Source organism: Pimephales promelas, chromosome 13 (genome assembly GCF_988280905.1).
Source record: "Pimephales promelas chromosome 13, fPimPro1.hap1.1, whole genome shotgun sequence".
Taxonomy (NCBI): domain Eukaryota; kingdom Metazoa; phylum Chordata; class Actinopteri; order Cypriniformes; family Leuciscidae; genus Pimephales; species Pimephales promelas.
Window position 1 is genome coordinate 4,932,801 of NC_142781.1, and position 15,680 is coordinate 4,948,480.

Sequence of the window (15,680 nt, forward strand, 5' to 3'; positions counted from 1 at the left end):
TGATCCGGATTTGGACTGGGGATGCTGCAGGCACAACACAAAGTACCAAACAAGGTGCAAGCACCTCTGGGATTTAACAGCACTTTCTCCATGAAGTGTTCCTGCTTTGTCAGCTTAAAATTTGTGGCAGTAAATGAGTAAGGCCACAATGTGTAAAGGGACAAGAGAAGTAGGCTGCTCCTGGAAAGCTAGGAACACTGACATTGAAAGAGTGATCTTTTTTTTCATGGCCAGTTGCTAACTCTAAAGTGGTTTGGACAAATAAGTAATTGGTACATAATGACTAGGATTCTGTTTCACTATGTAAGAGAGAACAATTCCGACATTTTTAGAACACTAATATGCAAGATTCTCCACAAAATAGAATGCGCCAACTCTTGAGCTGCACGCTGTGAAGGCTTTGAAGTTATCGGGGATGCCAAAGCCATTGCTCCGATTGCCTGAATAGAATATCCAAAATCTGCGTTGATCTGAGCCTTTTGAAACAGTGCTCACTTCAAGTCTGAAAGGGGATGTGGGTTGCCCGTTTTATGTGCTGCATATGAATAGAAAAATACAGGTTGTATACAGCTCATGGATATCACAGTTCCTTGCGCAAACAGACAAACATCCACGTAGTCGGCAGGGTTCGAACCTGCGCGGGGAGACCCCAATGGATTTCAAGTCCATCGCCTTAACCTCTCGGCCACGACTACTCCTGCTGTCTGGTCACATGCTATTTTCTTGTCTGGATGTGAGAGGACACAGGGGCCAACCATCAATGTGAATGCGAGCAGCATCGGATGCACTCGGCTGAAATACTGTGATGGCAAAGAGGAGTTCAACGACGTCTTCACCTAGACGAAAATGGTGTCGTGATCCGGATTTTGACTGGGGATGCTGAGGGCAGAACAAAAAGTACCAAACACTATACAGAGAAAGTTATCTGGGATGCCAAAGACATTGCTCCGATTGCCTGAATAGAATATCCAAAATCACCGTTGATCTGAGCCTTTTGAAACGGTGCTCACTTCAAGTCTGAAAGGAGATGTGGGTTGCCAATTTTAAGTGCTGCATATGAATAGAAAAAGCCAGGTTGTACACAGCTCTTGGACATCACAATTCCTTTCGCACACAGGCAAAGTGGCGAGGATCTACGTAGTCGGCAGGGTTCGAACCTGCGCGGGGAGACCCCAATGGATTTCAAGTCCATCGCCTTAACCTCTCGGCCACGACTACTCCTACTTTTGTGTCACATGCTGTTTTCTTTTCTGGATGTGAGCAACAGAGGACACTGGGGCCAACCATCGATGCGAACGCGAGCAGCAGAGGATGCACTCGGCTAAAATACTGTGATGGCAAAAAGGAATTCAACGACGTCTTCACTTAGCGAAAAAGAGTGTCGTGATCCGGATTTGGACTGGGGATGCTGCGGGCACAACAAAAAGTAGTAAACACTATACAGAGAAAGCAAACCACTCACTCAGGCCTGCGCACAACCGCTTAGAAGTGACTGAACGTACAGAGTCAACAGCAAGCTCCAGCTCATTTCTCTGAAGTCCCCCACCACTGTTTTCTGAGAAAGCAACCAAGCATTACAGAAGGCAAAACAACACCAAATGTTTGGAAGCAACACATCGCCACATATATTCTTGAAGAGGAAGCCCACGTCCCTCAAACGCTGGTAAGAGAGCACAGCAAATGATCAGGGTAGGTCTGCAACAAACCGACAGAGCTTCGCCCGAACAGGGACTTGAACCCTGGACCCTCAGATTAAAAGTCTGATGCTCTACCGACTGAGCTATCCGGGCTCTTACCAAAGCACAGGCACCTCAGGGATTTAACAGCACTTTCTCCATAAAGTGTTCCTGCTTTGCCAGCTTAAAATTTGTGGCATTAAATGATGAAGACCACAATGTATATAGGCACAAGAGAGGTTGTCTGCTGCTGGCAAGCTAGGAACACTGACATTGAAAGAGTGTTCTTTTTTTCATGGCCGGTTGCTAACTCTAAAGTGGTTTGGACAAACAAGTAATTGGTACATAATGAGCTTCACGATGCCAAGAGAGAACAAATCCGACATTTCAAAAATCAGATTGCCTGAAGAGAATGGCCAAAGTCATGTTTGATCTGAGACTTTTGAAACTGTCCTCACTTCAATCTTGAAAAGAGATGTGGGTTTCCCATTTTAAGGACTGCATGTGAAACATCCAGATTGTACACAGCTCCTGGACTTCACAACTCATCTCGCAAACTGACAAAGTAACAAGGATCCGCGTAGTCGGCAGGGTTCGAACCTGCGCGGGGAAACCCCAATGGATTTCGAGTCCATCGCCTTAACCTCTCGGCCACGACTACTCGTGCCTTTCCGTCACATGCTGTTTTCTTGTCTGGATGTGAGAGGACACTGGGGCCAACCATCAACGCGAATGCGGGCAGCAGAGGATGCACTCGTCTAAAGTACTGTGATGGCAAAAGGGAGTTCAACGATGTCTTCACCTAGACGAACAGGGTGTCGTGATCCGGATTTGGACTGGGGATGCTACAGGCACAACACAAAGTACCAAACAAGGTGCAAGCACCTCTGGGATTTAACAGCACTTTCTCCATGAAGTGTTCCTGCTTTGTCAGCTTAAAATTTGTGGCAGTAAATGAGTAAGGCCACAATGTGTAAAGGGACAAGAGAAGTAGGCTGCTCCTGGAAAGCTAGGAACACTGACATTGAAAGAGTGATCTTTTTTTTCATGGCCAGTTGCTAACTCTAAAGTGGTTTGGACAAATAAGTAATTGGTACATAATGACTAGGATTCTGTTTCACTATGTAAGAGAGAACAATTCCGACATTTTTAGAACACTAATATGCAAGATTCTCCACAAAATAGAATGCGCCAACTCTTGAGCTGCACGCTGTGAAGGCTTTGAAGTTATCGGGGATGCCAAAGCCATTGCTCCGATTGCCTGAATAGAATATCCAAAATCTGCGTTGATCTGAGCCTTTTGAAACAGTGCTCACTTCAAGTCTGAAAGGGGATGTGGGTTGCCCGTTTTATGTGCTGCATATGAATAGAAAAATACAGGTTGTATACAGCTCCTGGATATCACAGTTCCTTGCGCAAACAGACAAACATCCACGTAGTCGGCAGGGTTCGAACCTGCGCGGGGAGACCCCAATGGATTTCAAGTCCATCGCCTTAACCTCTCGGCCACGACTACTCCTGCTGTCTGGTCACATGCTATTTTCTTGTCTGGATGTGAGAGGACACAGGGGCCAACCATCAATGTGAATGCGAGCAGCATCGGATGCACTCGGCTGAAATACTGTGATGGCAAAGAGGAGTTCAACGACGTCTTCACCTAGACGAAAATGGTGTCGTGATCCGGATTTTGACTGGGGATGCTGAGGGCAGAACAAAAAGTACCAAACACTATACAGAGAAAGTTATCTGGGATGCCAAAGACATTGCTCCGATTGCCTGAATAGAATATCCAAAATCACCGTTGATCTGAGCCTTTTGAAACGGTGCTCACTTCAAGTCTGAAAGGAGATGTGGGTTGCCAATTTTAAGTGCTGCATATGAATAGAAAAAGCCAGGTTGTACACAGCTCTTGGACATCACAATTCCTTTCGCACACAGGCAAAGTGGCGAGGATCTACGTAGTCGGCAGGGTTCGAACCTGCGCGGGGAGACCCCAATGGATTTCAAGTCCATCGCCTTAACCTCTCGGCCACGACTACTCCTACTTTTGTGTCACATGCTGTTTTCTTTTCTGGATGTGAGCAACAGAGGACACTGGGGCCAACCATCGATGCGAACGCGAGCAGCAGAGGATGCACTCGGCTAAAATACTGTGATGGCAAAAAGGAATTCAACGACGTCTTCACTTAGCGAAAAAGAGTGTCGTGATCCGGATTTGGACTGGGGATGCTGCGGGCACAACAAAAAGTAGTAAACACTATACAGAGAAAGCAAACCACTCACTCAGGCCTGCGCACAACCGCTTAGAAGTGACTGAACGTACAGAGTCAACAGCAAGCTTCAGCTCATTTCTCTGAAGTCCCCCACCACTGTTTTCTGAGAAAGCAACCAAGCATTACAGAAGGCAAAACAACACCAAATGTTTGGAAGCAACACATCGCCACATATATTCTTGAAGAGGAAGCCCACGTCCCTCAAACGCTGGTAAGAGAGCACAGCAAATGATTAGGGGAGGTCTGCAACAAACCGACAGAGCTTCGCCCGAACAGGGACTTGAACCCTGGACCCTCAGATTAAAAGTCTGATGCTCTACCGACTGAGCTATCCGGGCTCTTACCAAAGCACAGGCACCTCAGGGATTTAACAGCACTTTCTCCATAAAGTGTTCCTGCTTTGCCAGCTTAAAATTTGTGGCATTAAATGATGAAGACCACAATGTATATAGGCACAAGAGAGGTTGTCTGCTGCTGGCAAGCTAGGAACACTGACATTGAAAGAGTGTTCTTTTTTTCATGGCCGGTTGCTAACTCTAAAGTGGTTTGGACAAACAAGTAATTGGTACATAATGAGCTTCACGATGCCAAGAGAGAACAAATCCGACATTTCAAAAATCAGATTGCCTGAAGAGAATGGCCAAAGTCATGTTTGATCTGAGACTTTTGAAACTGTCCTCACTTCAATCTTGAAAAGAGATGTGGGTTTCCCATTTTAAGGACTGCATGTGAAACATCCAGATTGTACACAGCTCCTGGACTTCACAACTCATCTCGCAAACTGACAAAGTAACAAGGATCCGCGTAGTCGGCAGGGTTCGAACCTGCGCGGGGAAACCCCAATGGATTTCGAGTCCATCGCCTTAACCTCTCGGCCACGACTACTCCTGCCTTTCCGTCACATGCTGTTTTCTTGTCTGGATGTGAGAGGACACTGGGGCCAACCATCAACGCGAATGCGGGCAGCAGAGGATGCACTCGTCTAAAGTACTGTGATGGCAAAAGGGAGTTCAACGATGTCTTCACCTAGACGAACAGGGTGTCGTGATCCGGATTTGGACTGGGGATGCTGCAGGCACAACACAAAGTACCAAACAAGGTGCAAGCACCTCTGGGATTTAACAGCACTTTCTCCATGAAGTGTTCCTGCTTTGTCAGCTTAAAATTTGTGGCAGTAAATGAGTAAGGCCACAATGTGTAAAGGGACAAGAGAAGTAGGCTGCTCCTGGAAAGCTAGGAACACTGACATTGAAAGAGTGATCTTTTTTTTCATGGCCAGTTGCTAACTCTAAAGTGGTTTGGACAAATAAGTAATTGGTACATAATGACTAGGATTCTGTTTCACTATGTAAGAGAGAACAATTCCGACATTTTTAGAACACTAATATGCAAGATTCTCCACAAAATAGAATGCGCCAACTCTTGAGCTGCACGCTGTGAAGGCTTTGAAGTTATCGGGGATGCCAAAGCCATTGCTCCGATTGCCTGAATAGAATATCCAAAATCTGCGTTGATCTGAGCCTTTTGAAACAGTGCTCACTTCAAGTCTGAAAGGGGATGTGGGTTGCCCGTTTTATGTGCTGCATATGAATAGAAAAATACAGGTTGTATACAGCTCCTGGATATCACAGTTCCTTGCGCAAACAGACAAACATCCACGTAGTCGGCAGGGTTCGAACCTGCGCGGGGAGACCCCAATGGATTTCAAGTCCATCGCCTTAACCTCTCGGCCACGACTACTCCTGCTGTCTGGTCACATGCTATTTTCTTGTCTGGATGTGAGAGGACACAGGGGCCAACCATCAATGTGAATGCGAGCAGCATCGGATGCACTCGGCTGAAATACTGTGATGGCAAAGAGGAGTTCAACGACGTCTTCACCTAGACGAAAATGGTGTCGTGATCCGGATTTTGACTGGGGATGCTGAGGGCAGAACAAAAAGTACCAAACACTATACAGAGAAAGTTATCTGGGATGCCAAAGACATTGCTCCGATTGCCTGAATAGAATATCCAAAATCACCGTTGATCTGAGCCTTTTGAAACGGTGCTCACTTCAAGTCTGAAAGGAGATGTGGGTTGCCAATTTTAAGTGCTGCATATGAATAGAAAAAGCCAGGTTGTACACAGCTCTTGGACATCACAATTCCTTTCGCACACAGGCAAAGTGGCGAGGATCTACGTAGTCGGCAGGGTTCGAACCTGCGCGGGGAGACCCCAATGGATTTCAAGTCCATCGCCTTAACCTCTCGGCCACGACTACTCCTACTTTTGTGTCACATGCTGTTTTCTTTTCTGGATGTGAGCAACAGAGGACACTGGGGCCAACCATCGATGCGAACGCGAGCAGCAGAGGATGCACTCGGCTAAAATACTGTGATGGCAAAAAGGAATTCAACGACGTCTTCACTTAGCGAAAAAGAGTGTCGTGATCCGGATTTGGACTGGGGATGCTGCGGGCACAACAAAAAGTAGTAAACACTATACAGAGAAAGCAAACCACTCACTCAGGCCTGCGCACAACCGCTTAGAAGTGACTGAACGTACAGAGTCAACAGCAAGCTTCAGCTCATTTCTCTGAAGTCCCCCACCACTGTTTTCTGAGAAAGCAACCAAGCATTACAGAAGGCAAAACAACACCAAATGTTTGGAAGCAACACATCGCCACATATATTCTTGAAGAGGAAGCCCACGTCCCTCAAACGCTGGTAAGAGAGCACAGCAAATGATTAGGGGAGGTCTGCAACAAACCGACAGAGCTTCGCCCGAACAGGGACTTGAACCCTGGACCCTCAGATTAAAAGTCTGATGCTCTACCGACTGAGCTATCCGGGCTCTTACCAAAGCACAGGCACCTCAGGGATTTAACAGCACTTTCTCCATAAAGTGTTCCTGCTTTGCCAGCTTAAAATTTGTGGCATTAAATGATGAAGACCACAATGTATATAGGCACAAGAGAGGTTGTCTGCTGCTGGCAAGCTAGGAACACTGACATTGAAAGAGTGTTCTTTTTTTCATGGCCGGTTGCTAACTCTAAAGTGGTTTGGACAAACAAGTAATTGGTACATAATGAGCTTCACGATGCCAAGAGAGAACAAATCCGACATTTCAAAAATCAGATTGCCTGAAGAGAATGGCCAAAGTCATGTTTGATCTGAGACTTTTGAAACTGTCCTCACTTCAATCTTGAAAAGAGATGTGGGTTTCCCATTTTAAGGACTGCATGTGAAACATCCAGATTGTACACAGCTCCTGGACTTCACAACTCATCTCGCAAACTGACAAAGTAACAAGGATCCGCGTAGTCGGCAGGGTTCGAACCTGCGCGGGGAAACCCCAATGGATTTCGAGTCCATCGCCTTAACCTCTCGGCCACGACTACTCCTGCCTTTCCGTCACATGCTGTTTTCTTGTCTGGATGTGAGAGGACACTGGGGCCAACCATCAACGCGAATGCGGGCAGCAGAGGATGCACTCGTCTAAAGTACTGTGATGGCAAAAGGGAGTTCAACGATGTCTTCACCTAGACGAACAGGGTGTCGTGATCCGGATTTGGACTGGGGATGCTGCAGGCACAACACAAAGTACCAAACAAGGTGCAAGCACCTCTGGGATTTAACAGCACTTTCTCCATGAAGTGTTCCTGCTTTGTCAGCTTAAAATTTGTGGCAGTAAATGAGTAAGGCCACAATGTGTAAAGGGACAAGAGAAGTAGGCTGCTCCTGGAAAGCTAGGAACACTGACATTGAAAGAGTGATCTTTTTTTTCATGGCCAGTTGCTAACTCTAAAGTGGTTTGGACAAATAAGTAATTGGTACATAATGACTAGGATTCTGTTTCACTATGTAAGAGAGAACAATTCCGACATTTTTAGAACACTAATATGCAAGATTCTCCACAAAATAGAATGCGCCAACTCTTGAGCTGCACGCTGTGAAGGCTTTGAAGTTATCGGGGATGCCAAAGCCATTGCTCCGATTGCCTGAATAGAATATCCAAAATCTGCGTTGATCTGAGCCTTTTGAAACAGTGCTCACTTCAAGTCTGAAAGGGGATGTGGGTTGCCCGTTTTATGTGCTGCATATGAATAGAAAAATACAGGTTGTATACAGCTCCTGGATATCACAGTTCCTTGCGCAAACAGACAAACATCCACGTAGTCGGCAGGGTTCGAACCTGCGCGGGGAGACCCCAATGGATTTCAAGTCCATCGCCTTAACCTCTCGGCCACGACTACTCCTGCTGTCTGGTCACATGCTATTTTCTTGTCTGGATGTGAGAGGACACAGGGGCCAACCATCAATGTGAATGCGAGCAGCATCGGATGCACTCGGCTGAAATACTGTGATGGCAAAGAGGAGTTCAACGACGTCTTCACCTAGACGAAAATGGTGTCGTGATCCGGATTTTGACTGGGGATGCTGAGGGCAGAACAAAAAGTACCAAACACTATACAGAGAAAGTTATCTGGGATGCCAAAGACATTGCTCCGATTGCCTGAATAGAATATCCAAAATCACCGTTGATCTGAGCCTTTTGAAACGGTGCTCACTTCAAGTCTGAAAGGAGATGTGGGTTGCCAATTTTAAGTGCTGCATATGAATAGAAAAAGCCAGGTTGTACACAGCTCTTGGACATCACAATTCCTTTCGCACACAGGCAAAGTGGCGAGGATCTACGTAGTCGGCAGGGTTCGAACCTGCGCGGGGAGACCCCAATGGATTTCAAGTCCATCGCCTTAACCTCTCGGCCACGACTACTCCTACTTTTGTGTCACATGCTGTTTTCTTTTCTGGATGTGAGCAACAGAGGACACTGGGGCCAACCATCGATGCGAACGCGAGCAGCAGAGGATGCACTCGGCTAAAATACTGTGATGGCAAAAAGGAATTCAACGACGTCTTCACTTAGCGAAAAAGAGTGTCGTGATCCGGATTTGGACTGGGGATGCTGCGGGCACAACAAAAAGTAGTAAACACTATACAGAGAAAGCAAACCACTCACTCAGGCCTGCGCACAACCGCTTAGAAGTGACTGAACGTACAGAGTCAACAGCAAGCTTCAGCTCATTTCTCTGAAGTCCCCCACCACTGTTTTCTGAGAAAGCAACCAAGCATTACAGAAGGCAAAACAACACCAAATGTTTGGAAGCAACACATCGCCACATATATTCTTGAAGAGGAAGCCCACGTCCCTCAAACGCTGGTAAGAGAGCACAGCAAATGATTAGGGGAGGTCTGCAACAAACCGACAGAGCTTCGCCCGAACAGGGACTTGAACCCTGGACCCTCAGATTAAAAGTCTGATGCTCTACCGACTGAGCTATCCGGGCTCTTACCAAAGCACAGGCACCTCAGGGATTTAACAGCACTTTCTCCATAAAGTGTTCCTGCTTTGCCAGCTTAAAATTTGTGGCATTAAATGATGAAGACCACAATGTATATAGGCACAAGAGAGGTTGTCTGCTGCTGGCAAGCTAGGAACACTGACATTGAAAGAGTGTTCTTTTTTTCATGGCCGGTTGCTAACTCTAAAGTGGTTTGGACAAACAAGTAATTGGTACATAATGAGCTTCACGATGCCAAGAGAGAACAAATCCGACATTTCAAAAATCAGATTGCCTGAAGAGAATGGCCAAAGTCATGTTTGATCTGAGACTTTTGAAACTGTCCTCACTTCAATCTTGAAAAGAGATGTGGGTTTCCCATTTTAAGGACTGCATGTGAAACATCCAGATTGTACACAGCTCCTGGACTTCACAACTCATCTCGCAAACTGACAAAGTAACAAGGATCCGCGTAGTCGGCAGGGTTCGAACTTGCGCGGGGAAACCCCAATGGATTTCGAGTCCATCGCCTTAACCTCTCGGCCACGACTACTCCTGCCTTTCTGTCACATGCTGTTTTCTTGTCTGGATGTGAGAGGACACTGGGGCCAACCATCAACGCGAATGCGGGCAGCAGAGGATGCACTCGTCTAAAGTACTGTGATGGCAAAAGGGAGTTCAACGATGTCTTCACCTAGACGAACAGGGTGTCGTGATCCGGATTTGGACTGGGGATGCTGCAGGCACAACACAAAGTACCAAACAAGGTGCAAGCACCTCTGGGATTTAACAGCACTTTCTCCATGAAGTGTTCCTGCTTTGTCAGCTTAAAAATTGTGGCAGTAAATGAGTAAGGCCACAATGTGTAAAGGGACAAGAGAAGTAGGCTGCTCCTGGAAAGCTAGGAACACTGACATTGAAAGAGTGATCTTTTTTTTCATGGCCAGTTGCTAACTCTAAAGTGGTTTGGACAAATAAGTAATTGGTACATAATGACTAGGATTCTGTTTCACTATGTAAGAGAGAACAATTCCGACATTTTTAGAACACTAATATGCAAGATTCTCCACAAAATAGAATGCGCCAACTCTTGAGCTGCACGCTGTGAAGGCTTTGAAGTTATCGGGGATGCCAAAGCCATTGCTCCGATTGCCTGAATAGAATATCCAAAATCTGCGTTGATCTGAGCCTTTTGAAACAGTGCTCACTTCAAGTCTGAAAGGGGATGTGGGTTGCCCGTTTTATGTGCTGCATATGAATAGAAAAATACAGGTTGTATACAGCTCCTGGATATCACAGTTCCTTGCGCAAACAGACAAACATCCACGTAGTCGGCAGGGTTCGAACCTGCGCGGGGAGACCCCAATGGATTTCAAGTCCATCGCCTTAACCTCTCGGCCACGACTACTCCTGCTGTCTGGTCACATGCTATTTTCTTGTCTGGATGTGAGAGGACACAGGGGCCAACCATCAATGTGAATGCGAGCAGCATCGGATGCACTCGGCTGAAATACTGTGATGGCAAAGAGGAGTTCAACGACGTCTTCACCTAGACGAAAATGGTGTCGTGATCCGGATTTTGACTGGGGATGCTGAGGGCAGAACAAAAAGTACCAAACACTATACAGAGAAAGTTATCTGGGATGCCAAAGACATTGCTCCGATTGCCTGAATAGAATATCCAAAATCACCGTTGATCTGAGCCTTTTGAAACGGTGCTCACTTCAAGTCTGAAAGGAGATGTGGGTTGCCAATTTTAAGTGCTGCATATGAATAGAAAAAGCCAGGTTGTACACAGCTCTTGGACATCACAATTCCTTTCGCACACAGGCAAAGTGGCGAGGATCTACGTAGTCGGCAGGGTTCGAACCTGCGCGGGGAGACCCCAATGGATTTCAAGTCCATCGCCTTAACCTCTCGGCCACGACTACTCCTACTTTTGTGTCACATGCTGTTTTCTTTTCTGGATGTGAGCAACAGAGGACACTGGGGCCAACCATCGATGCGAACGCGAGCAGCAGAGGATGCACTCGGCTAAAATACTGTGATGGCAAAAAGGAATTCAACGACGTCTTCACTTAGCGAAAAAGAGTGTCGTGATCCGGATTTGGACTGGGGATGCTGCGGGCACAACAAAAAGTAGTAAACACTATACAGAGAAAGCAAACCACTCACTCAGGCCTGCGCACAACCGCTTAGAAGTGACTGAACGTACAGAGTCAACAGCAAGCTTCAGCTCATTTCTCTGAAGTCCCCCACCACTGTTTTCTGAGAAAGCAACCAAGCATTACAGAAGGCAAAACAACACCAAATGTTTGGAAGCAACACATCGCCACATATATTCTTGAAGAGGAAGCCCACGTCCCTCAAACGCTGGTAAGAGAGCACAGCAAATGATTAGGGGAGGTCTGCAACAAACCGACAGAGCTTCGCCCAAACAGGGACTTGAACCCTGGACCCTCAGATTAAAAGTCTGATGCTCTACCGACTGAGCTATCCGGGCTCTTACCAAAGCACAGGCACCTCAGGGATTTAACAGCACTTTCTCCATAAAGTGTTCCTGCTTTGCCAGCTTAAAATTTGTGGCATTAAATGATGAAGACCACAATGTATATAGGCACAAGAGAGGTTGTCTGCTGCTGGCAAGCTAGGAACACTGACATTGAAAGAGTGTTCTTTTTTTCATGGCCGGTTGCTAACTCTAAAGTGGTTTGGACAAACAAGTAATTGGTACATAATGAGCTTCACGATGCCAAGAGAGAACAAATCCGACATTTCAAAAATCAGATTGCCTGAAGAGAATGGCCAAAGTCATGTTTGATCTGAGACTTTTGAAACTGTCCTCACTTCAATCTTGAAAAGAGATGTGGGTTTCCCATTTTAAGGACTGCATGTGAAACATCCAGATTGTACACAGCTCCTGGACTTCACAACTCATCTCGCAAACTGACAAAGTAACAAGGATCCGCGTAGTCGGCAGGGTTCGAACCTGCGCGGGGAAACCCCAATGGATTTCGAGTCCATCGCCTTAACCTCTCGGCCACGACTACTCCTGCCTTTCCGTCACATGCTGTTTTCTTGTCTGGATGTGAGAGGACACTGGGGCCAACCATCAACGCGAATGCGGGCAGCAGAGGATGCACTCGTCTAAAGTACTGTGATGGCAAAAGGGAGTTCAACGATGTCTTCACCTAGACGAACAGGGTGTCGTGATCCGGATTTGGACTGGGGATGCTGCAGGCACAACACAAAGTACCAAACAAGGTGCAAGCACCTCTGGGATTTAACAGCACTTTCTCCATGAAGTGTTCCTGCTTTGTCAGCTTAAAATTTGTGGCAGTAAATGAGTAAGGCCACAATGTGTAAAGGGACAAGAGAAGTAGGCTGCTCCTGGAAAGCTAGGAACACTGACATTGAAAGAGTGATCTTTTTTTTCATGGCCAGTTGCTAACTCTAAAGTGGTTTGGACAAATAAGTAATTGGTACATAATGACTAGGATTCTGTTTCACTATGTAAGAGAGAACAATTCCGACATTTTTAGAACACTAATATGCAAGATTCTCCACAAAATAGAATGCGCCAACTCTTGAGCTGCACGCTGTGAAGGCTTTGAAGTTATCGGGGATGCCAAAGCCATTGCTCCGATTGCCTGAATAGAATATCCAAAATCTGCGTTGATCTGAGCCTTTTGAAACAGTGCTCACTTCAAGTCTGAAAGGGGATGTGGGTTGCCCGTTTTATGTGCTGCATATGAATAGAAAAATACAGGTTGTATACAGCTCCTGGATATCACAGTTCCTTGCGCAAACAGACAAACATCCACGTAGTCGGCAGGGTTCGAACCTGCGCGGGGAGACCCCAATGGATTTCAAGTCCATCGCCTTAACCTCTCGGCCACGACTACTCCTGCTGTCTGGTCACATGCTATTTTCTTGTCTGGATGTGAGAGGACACAGGGGCCAACCATCAATGTGAATGCGAGCAGCATCGGATGCACTCGGCTGAAATACTGTGATGGCAAAGAGGAGTTCAACGACGTCTTCACCTAGACGAAAATGGTGTCGTGATCCGGATTTTGACTGGGGATGCTGAGGGCAGAACAAAAAGTACCAAACACTATACAGAGAAAGTTATCTGGGATGCCAAAGACATTGCTCCGATTGCCTGAATAGAATATCCAAAATCACCGTTGATCTGAGCCTTTTGAAACGGTGCTCACTTCAAGTCTGAAAGGAGATGTGGGTTGCCAATTTTAAGTGCTGCATATGAATAGAAAAAGCCAGGTTGTACACAGCTCTTGGACATCACAATTCCTTTCGCACACAGGCAAAGTGGCGAGGATCTACGTAGTCGGCAGGGTTCGAACCTGCGCGGGGAGACCCCAATGGATTTCAAGTCCATCGCCTTAACCTCTCGGCCACGACTACTCCTACTTTTGTGTCACATGCTGTTTTCTTTTCTGGATGTGAGCAACAGAGGACACTGGGGCCAACCATCGATGCGAACGCGAGCAGCAGAGGATGCACTCGGCTAAAATACTGTGATGGCAAAAAGGAATTCAACGACGTCTTCACTTAGCGAAAAAGAGTGTCGTGATCCGGATTTGGACTGGGGATGCTGCGGGCACAACAAAAAGTAGTAAACACTATACAGAGAAAGCAAACCACTCACTCAGGCCTGCGCACAACCGCTTAGAAGTGACTGAACGTACAGAGTCAACAGCAAGCTTCAGCTCATTTCTCTGAAGTCCCCCACCACTGTTTTCTGAGAAAGCAACCAAGCATTACAGAAGGCAAAACAACACCAAATGTTTGGAAGCAACACATCGCCACATATATTCTTGAAGAGGAAGCCCACGTCCCTCAAACGCTGGTAAGAGAGCACAGCAAATGATTAGGGGAGGTCTGCAACAAACCGACAGAGCTTCGCCCGAACAGGGACTTGAACCCTGGACCCTCAGATTAAAAGTCTGATGCTCTACCGACTGAGCTATCCGGGCTCTTACCAAAGCACAGGCACCTCAGGGATTTAACAGCACTTTCTCCATAAAGTGTTCCTGCTTTGCCAGCTTAAAATTTGTGGCATTAAATGATGAAGACCACAATGTATATAGGCACAAGAGAGGTTGTCTGCTGCTGGCAAGCTAGGAACACTGACATTGAAAGAGTGTTCTTTTTTTCATGGCCGGTTGCTAACTCTAAAGTGGTTTGGACAAACAAGTAATTGGTACATAATGAGCTTCACGATGCCAAGAGAGAACAAATCCGACATTTCAAAAATCAGATTGCCTGAAGAGAATGGCCAAAGTCATGTTTGATCTGAGACTTTTGAAACTGTCCTCACTTCAATCTTGAAAAGAGATGTGGGTTTCCCATTTTAAGGACTGCATGTGAAACATCCAGATTGTACACAGCTCCTGGACTTCACAACTCATCTCGCAAACTGACAAAGTAACAAGGATCCGCGTAGTCGGCAGGGTTCGAACCTGCGCGGGGAAACCCCAATGGATTTCGAGTCCATCGCCTTAACCTCTCGGCCACGACTACTCCTGCCTTTCCGTCACATGCTGTTTTCTTGTCTGGATGTGAGAGGACACTGGGGCCAACCATCAACGCGAATGCGGGCAGCAGAGGATGCACTCGTCTAAAGTACTGTGATGGCAAAAGGGAGTTCAACGATGTCTTCACCTAGACGAACAGGGTGTCGTGATCCGGATTTGGACTGGGGATGCTGCAGGCACAACACAAAGTACCAAACAAGGTGCAAGCACCTCTGGGATTTAACAGCACTTTCTCCATGAAGTGTTCCTGCTTTGTCAGCTTAAAATTTGTGGCAGTAAATGAGTAAGGCCACAATGTGTAAAGGGACAAGAGAAGTAGGCTGCTCCTGGAAAGCTAGGAACACTGACATTGAAAGAGTGATCTTTTTTTTCATGGCCAGTTGCTAACTCTAAAGTGGTTTGGACAAATAAGTAATTGGTACATAATGACTAGGATTCTGTTTCACTATGTAAGAGAGAACAATTCCGACATTTTTAGAACACTAATATGCAAGATTCTCCACAAAATAGAATGCGCCAACTCTTGAGCTGCACGCTGTGAAGGCTTTGAAGTTATCGGGGATGCCAAAGCCATTGCTCCGATTGCCTGAATAGAATATCCAAAATCTGCGTTGATCTGAGCCTTTTGAAACAGTGCTCACTTCAAGTCTGAAAGGGGATGTGGGTTGCCCGTTTTATGTGCTGCATATGAATAGAAAAATACAGGTTGTATACAGCTCCTGGATATCACAGTTCCTTGCGCAAACAGACAAACATCCACGTAGTCGGCAGGGTTCGAACCTGCGCGGGGAGACCCCAATGGATTTCAAGTCCATCGCCTTAACCTCTCGGCCACGACTACTCC

At 46.5% G+C, this 15,680-nt stretch overlaps 25 non-coding genes across 25 annotated transcripts; all 25 read right to left on the minus strand.

The window, feature by feature from the left end:
• Positions 1 to 613: 613 nt before the first annotated feature.
• Positions 614 to 695, minus strand: trnas-uga (transfer RNA serine (anticodon UGA)). The gene has a single exon. It is a non-coding gene; the product is annotated as a tRNA-Ser (tRNA).
• A 441-nt stretch (positions 696 to 1,136) lies between these two features.
• On the minus strand, positions 1,137 to 1,218 carry trnas-uga (transfer RNA serine (anticodon UGA)). The gene has a single exon. It is a non-coding gene; the product is annotated as a tRNA-Ser (tRNA).
• Positions 1,219 to 1,717: 499 nt separating this feature from the next.
• Positions 1,718 to 1,790, minus strand: trnak-uuu (transfer RNA lysine (anticodon UUU)). Its single transcript has one exon. It is a non-coding gene; the product is annotated as a tRNA-Lys (tRNA).
• A 465-nt stretch (positions 1,791 to 2,255) lies between these two features.
• Positions 2,256 to 2,337, minus strand: trnas-cga (transfer RNA serine (anticodon CGA)). The gene has a single exon. It is a non-coding gene; the product is annotated as a tRNA-Ser (tRNA).
• Positions 2,338 to 3,110: 773 nt separating this feature from the next.
• Positions 3,111 to 3,192, minus strand: trnas-uga (transfer RNA serine (anticodon UGA)). The gene has a single exon. It is a non-coding gene; the product is annotated as a tRNA-Ser (tRNA).
• Positions 3,193 to 3,633: 441 nt separating this feature from the next.
• On the minus strand, positions 3,634 to 3,715 carry trnas-uga (transfer RNA serine (anticodon UGA)). The gene has a single exon. It is a non-coding gene; the product is annotated as a tRNA-Ser (tRNA).
• Positions 3,716 to 4,214: 499 nt separating this feature from the next.
• trnak-uuu (transfer RNA lysine (anticodon UUU)) lies at positions 4,215 to 4,287 on the minus strand. Its single transcript has one exon. It is a non-coding gene; the product is annotated as a tRNA-Lys (tRNA).
• Positions 4,288 to 4,752: 465 nt separating this feature from the next.
• On the minus strand, positions 4,753 to 4,834 carry trnas-cga (transfer RNA serine (anticodon CGA)). The gene has a single exon. It is a non-coding gene; the product is annotated as a tRNA-Ser (tRNA).
• A 773-nt stretch (positions 4,835 to 5,607) lies between these two features.
• On the minus strand, positions 5,608 to 5,689 carry trnas-uga (transfer RNA serine (anticodon UGA)). The gene has a single exon. It is a non-coding gene; the product is annotated as a tRNA-Ser (tRNA).
• A 441-nt stretch (positions 5,690 to 6,130) lies between these two features.
• trnas-uga (transfer RNA serine (anticodon UGA)) lies at positions 6,131 to 6,212 on the minus strand. Its single transcript has one exon. It is a non-coding gene; the product is annotated as a tRNA-Ser (tRNA).
• A 499-nt stretch (positions 6,213 to 6,711) lies between these two features.
• On the minus strand, positions 6,712 to 6,784 carry trnak-uuu (transfer RNA lysine (anticodon UUU)). The gene has a single exon. It is a non-coding gene; the product is annotated as a tRNA-Lys (tRNA).
• Positions 6,785 to 7,249: 465 nt separating this feature from the next.
• On the minus strand, positions 7,250 to 7,331 carry trnas-cga (transfer RNA serine (anticodon CGA)). Its single transcript has one exon. It is a non-coding gene; the product is annotated as a tRNA-Ser (tRNA).
• A 773-nt stretch (positions 7,332 to 8,104) lies between these two features.
• On the minus strand, positions 8,105 to 8,186 carry trnas-uga (transfer RNA serine (anticodon UGA)). The gene has a single exon. It is a non-coding gene; the product is annotated as a tRNA-Ser (tRNA).
• A 441-nt stretch (positions 8,187 to 8,627) lies between these two features.
• On the minus strand, positions 8,628 to 8,709 carry trnas-uga (transfer RNA serine (anticodon UGA)). Its single transcript has one exon. It is a non-coding gene; the product is annotated as a tRNA-Ser (tRNA).
• A 499-nt stretch (positions 8,710 to 9,208) lies between these two features.
• On the minus strand, positions 9,209 to 9,281 carry trnak-uuu (transfer RNA lysine (anticodon UUU)). The gene has a single exon. It is a non-coding gene; the product is annotated as a tRNA-Lys (tRNA).
• Positions 9,282 to 9,746: 465 nt separating this feature from the next.
• On the minus strand, positions 9,747 to 9,828 carry trnas-cga (transfer RNA serine (anticodon CGA)). Its single transcript has one exon. It is a non-coding gene; the product is annotated as a tRNA-Ser (tRNA).
• Positions 9,829 to 10,601: 773 nt separating this feature from the next.
• Positions 10,602 to 10,683, minus strand: trnas-uga (transfer RNA serine (anticodon UGA)). The gene has a single exon. It is a non-coding gene; the product is annotated as a tRNA-Ser (tRNA).
• Positions 10,684 to 11,124: 441 nt separating this feature from the next.
• On the minus strand, positions 11,125 to 11,206 carry trnas-uga (transfer RNA serine (anticodon UGA)). The gene has a single exon. It is a non-coding gene; the product is annotated as a tRNA-Ser (tRNA).
• Positions 11,207 to 11,705: 499 nt separating this feature from the next.
• trnak-uuu (transfer RNA lysine (anticodon UUU)) lies at positions 11,706 to 11,778 on the minus strand. Its single transcript has one exon. It is a non-coding gene; the product is annotated as a tRNA-Lys (tRNA).
• Positions 11,779 to 12,243: 465 nt separating this feature from the next.
• On the minus strand, positions 12,244 to 12,325 carry trnas-cga (transfer RNA serine (anticodon CGA)). Its single transcript has one exon. It is a non-coding gene; the product is annotated as a tRNA-Ser (tRNA).
• Positions 12,326 to 13,098: 773 nt separating this feature from the next.
• Positions 13,099 to 13,180, minus strand: trnas-uga (transfer RNA serine (anticodon UGA)). The gene has a single exon. It is a non-coding gene; the product is annotated as a tRNA-Ser (tRNA).
• Positions 13,181 to 13,621: 441 nt separating this feature from the next.
• trnas-uga (transfer RNA serine (anticodon UGA)) lies at positions 13,622 to 13,703 on the minus strand. The gene has a single exon. It is a non-coding gene; the product is annotated as a tRNA-Ser (tRNA).
• Positions 13,704 to 14,202: 499 nt separating this feature from the next.
• Positions 14,203 to 14,275, minus strand: trnak-uuu (transfer RNA lysine (anticodon UUU)). The gene has a single exon. It is a non-coding gene; the product is annotated as a tRNA-Lys (tRNA).
• Positions 14,276 to 14,740: 465 nt separating this feature from the next.
• trnas-cga (transfer RNA serine (anticodon CGA)) lies at positions 14,741 to 14,822 on the minus strand. The gene has a single exon. It is a non-coding gene; the product is annotated as a tRNA-Ser (tRNA).
• Positions 14,823 to 15,595: 773 nt separating this feature from the next.
• Positions 15,596 to 15,677, minus strand: trnas-uga (transfer RNA serine (anticodon UGA)). Its single transcript has one exon. It is a non-coding gene; the product is annotated as a tRNA-Ser (tRNA).
• Between the last annotated feature and the right edge of the window lie 3 nt (positions 15,678 to 15,680).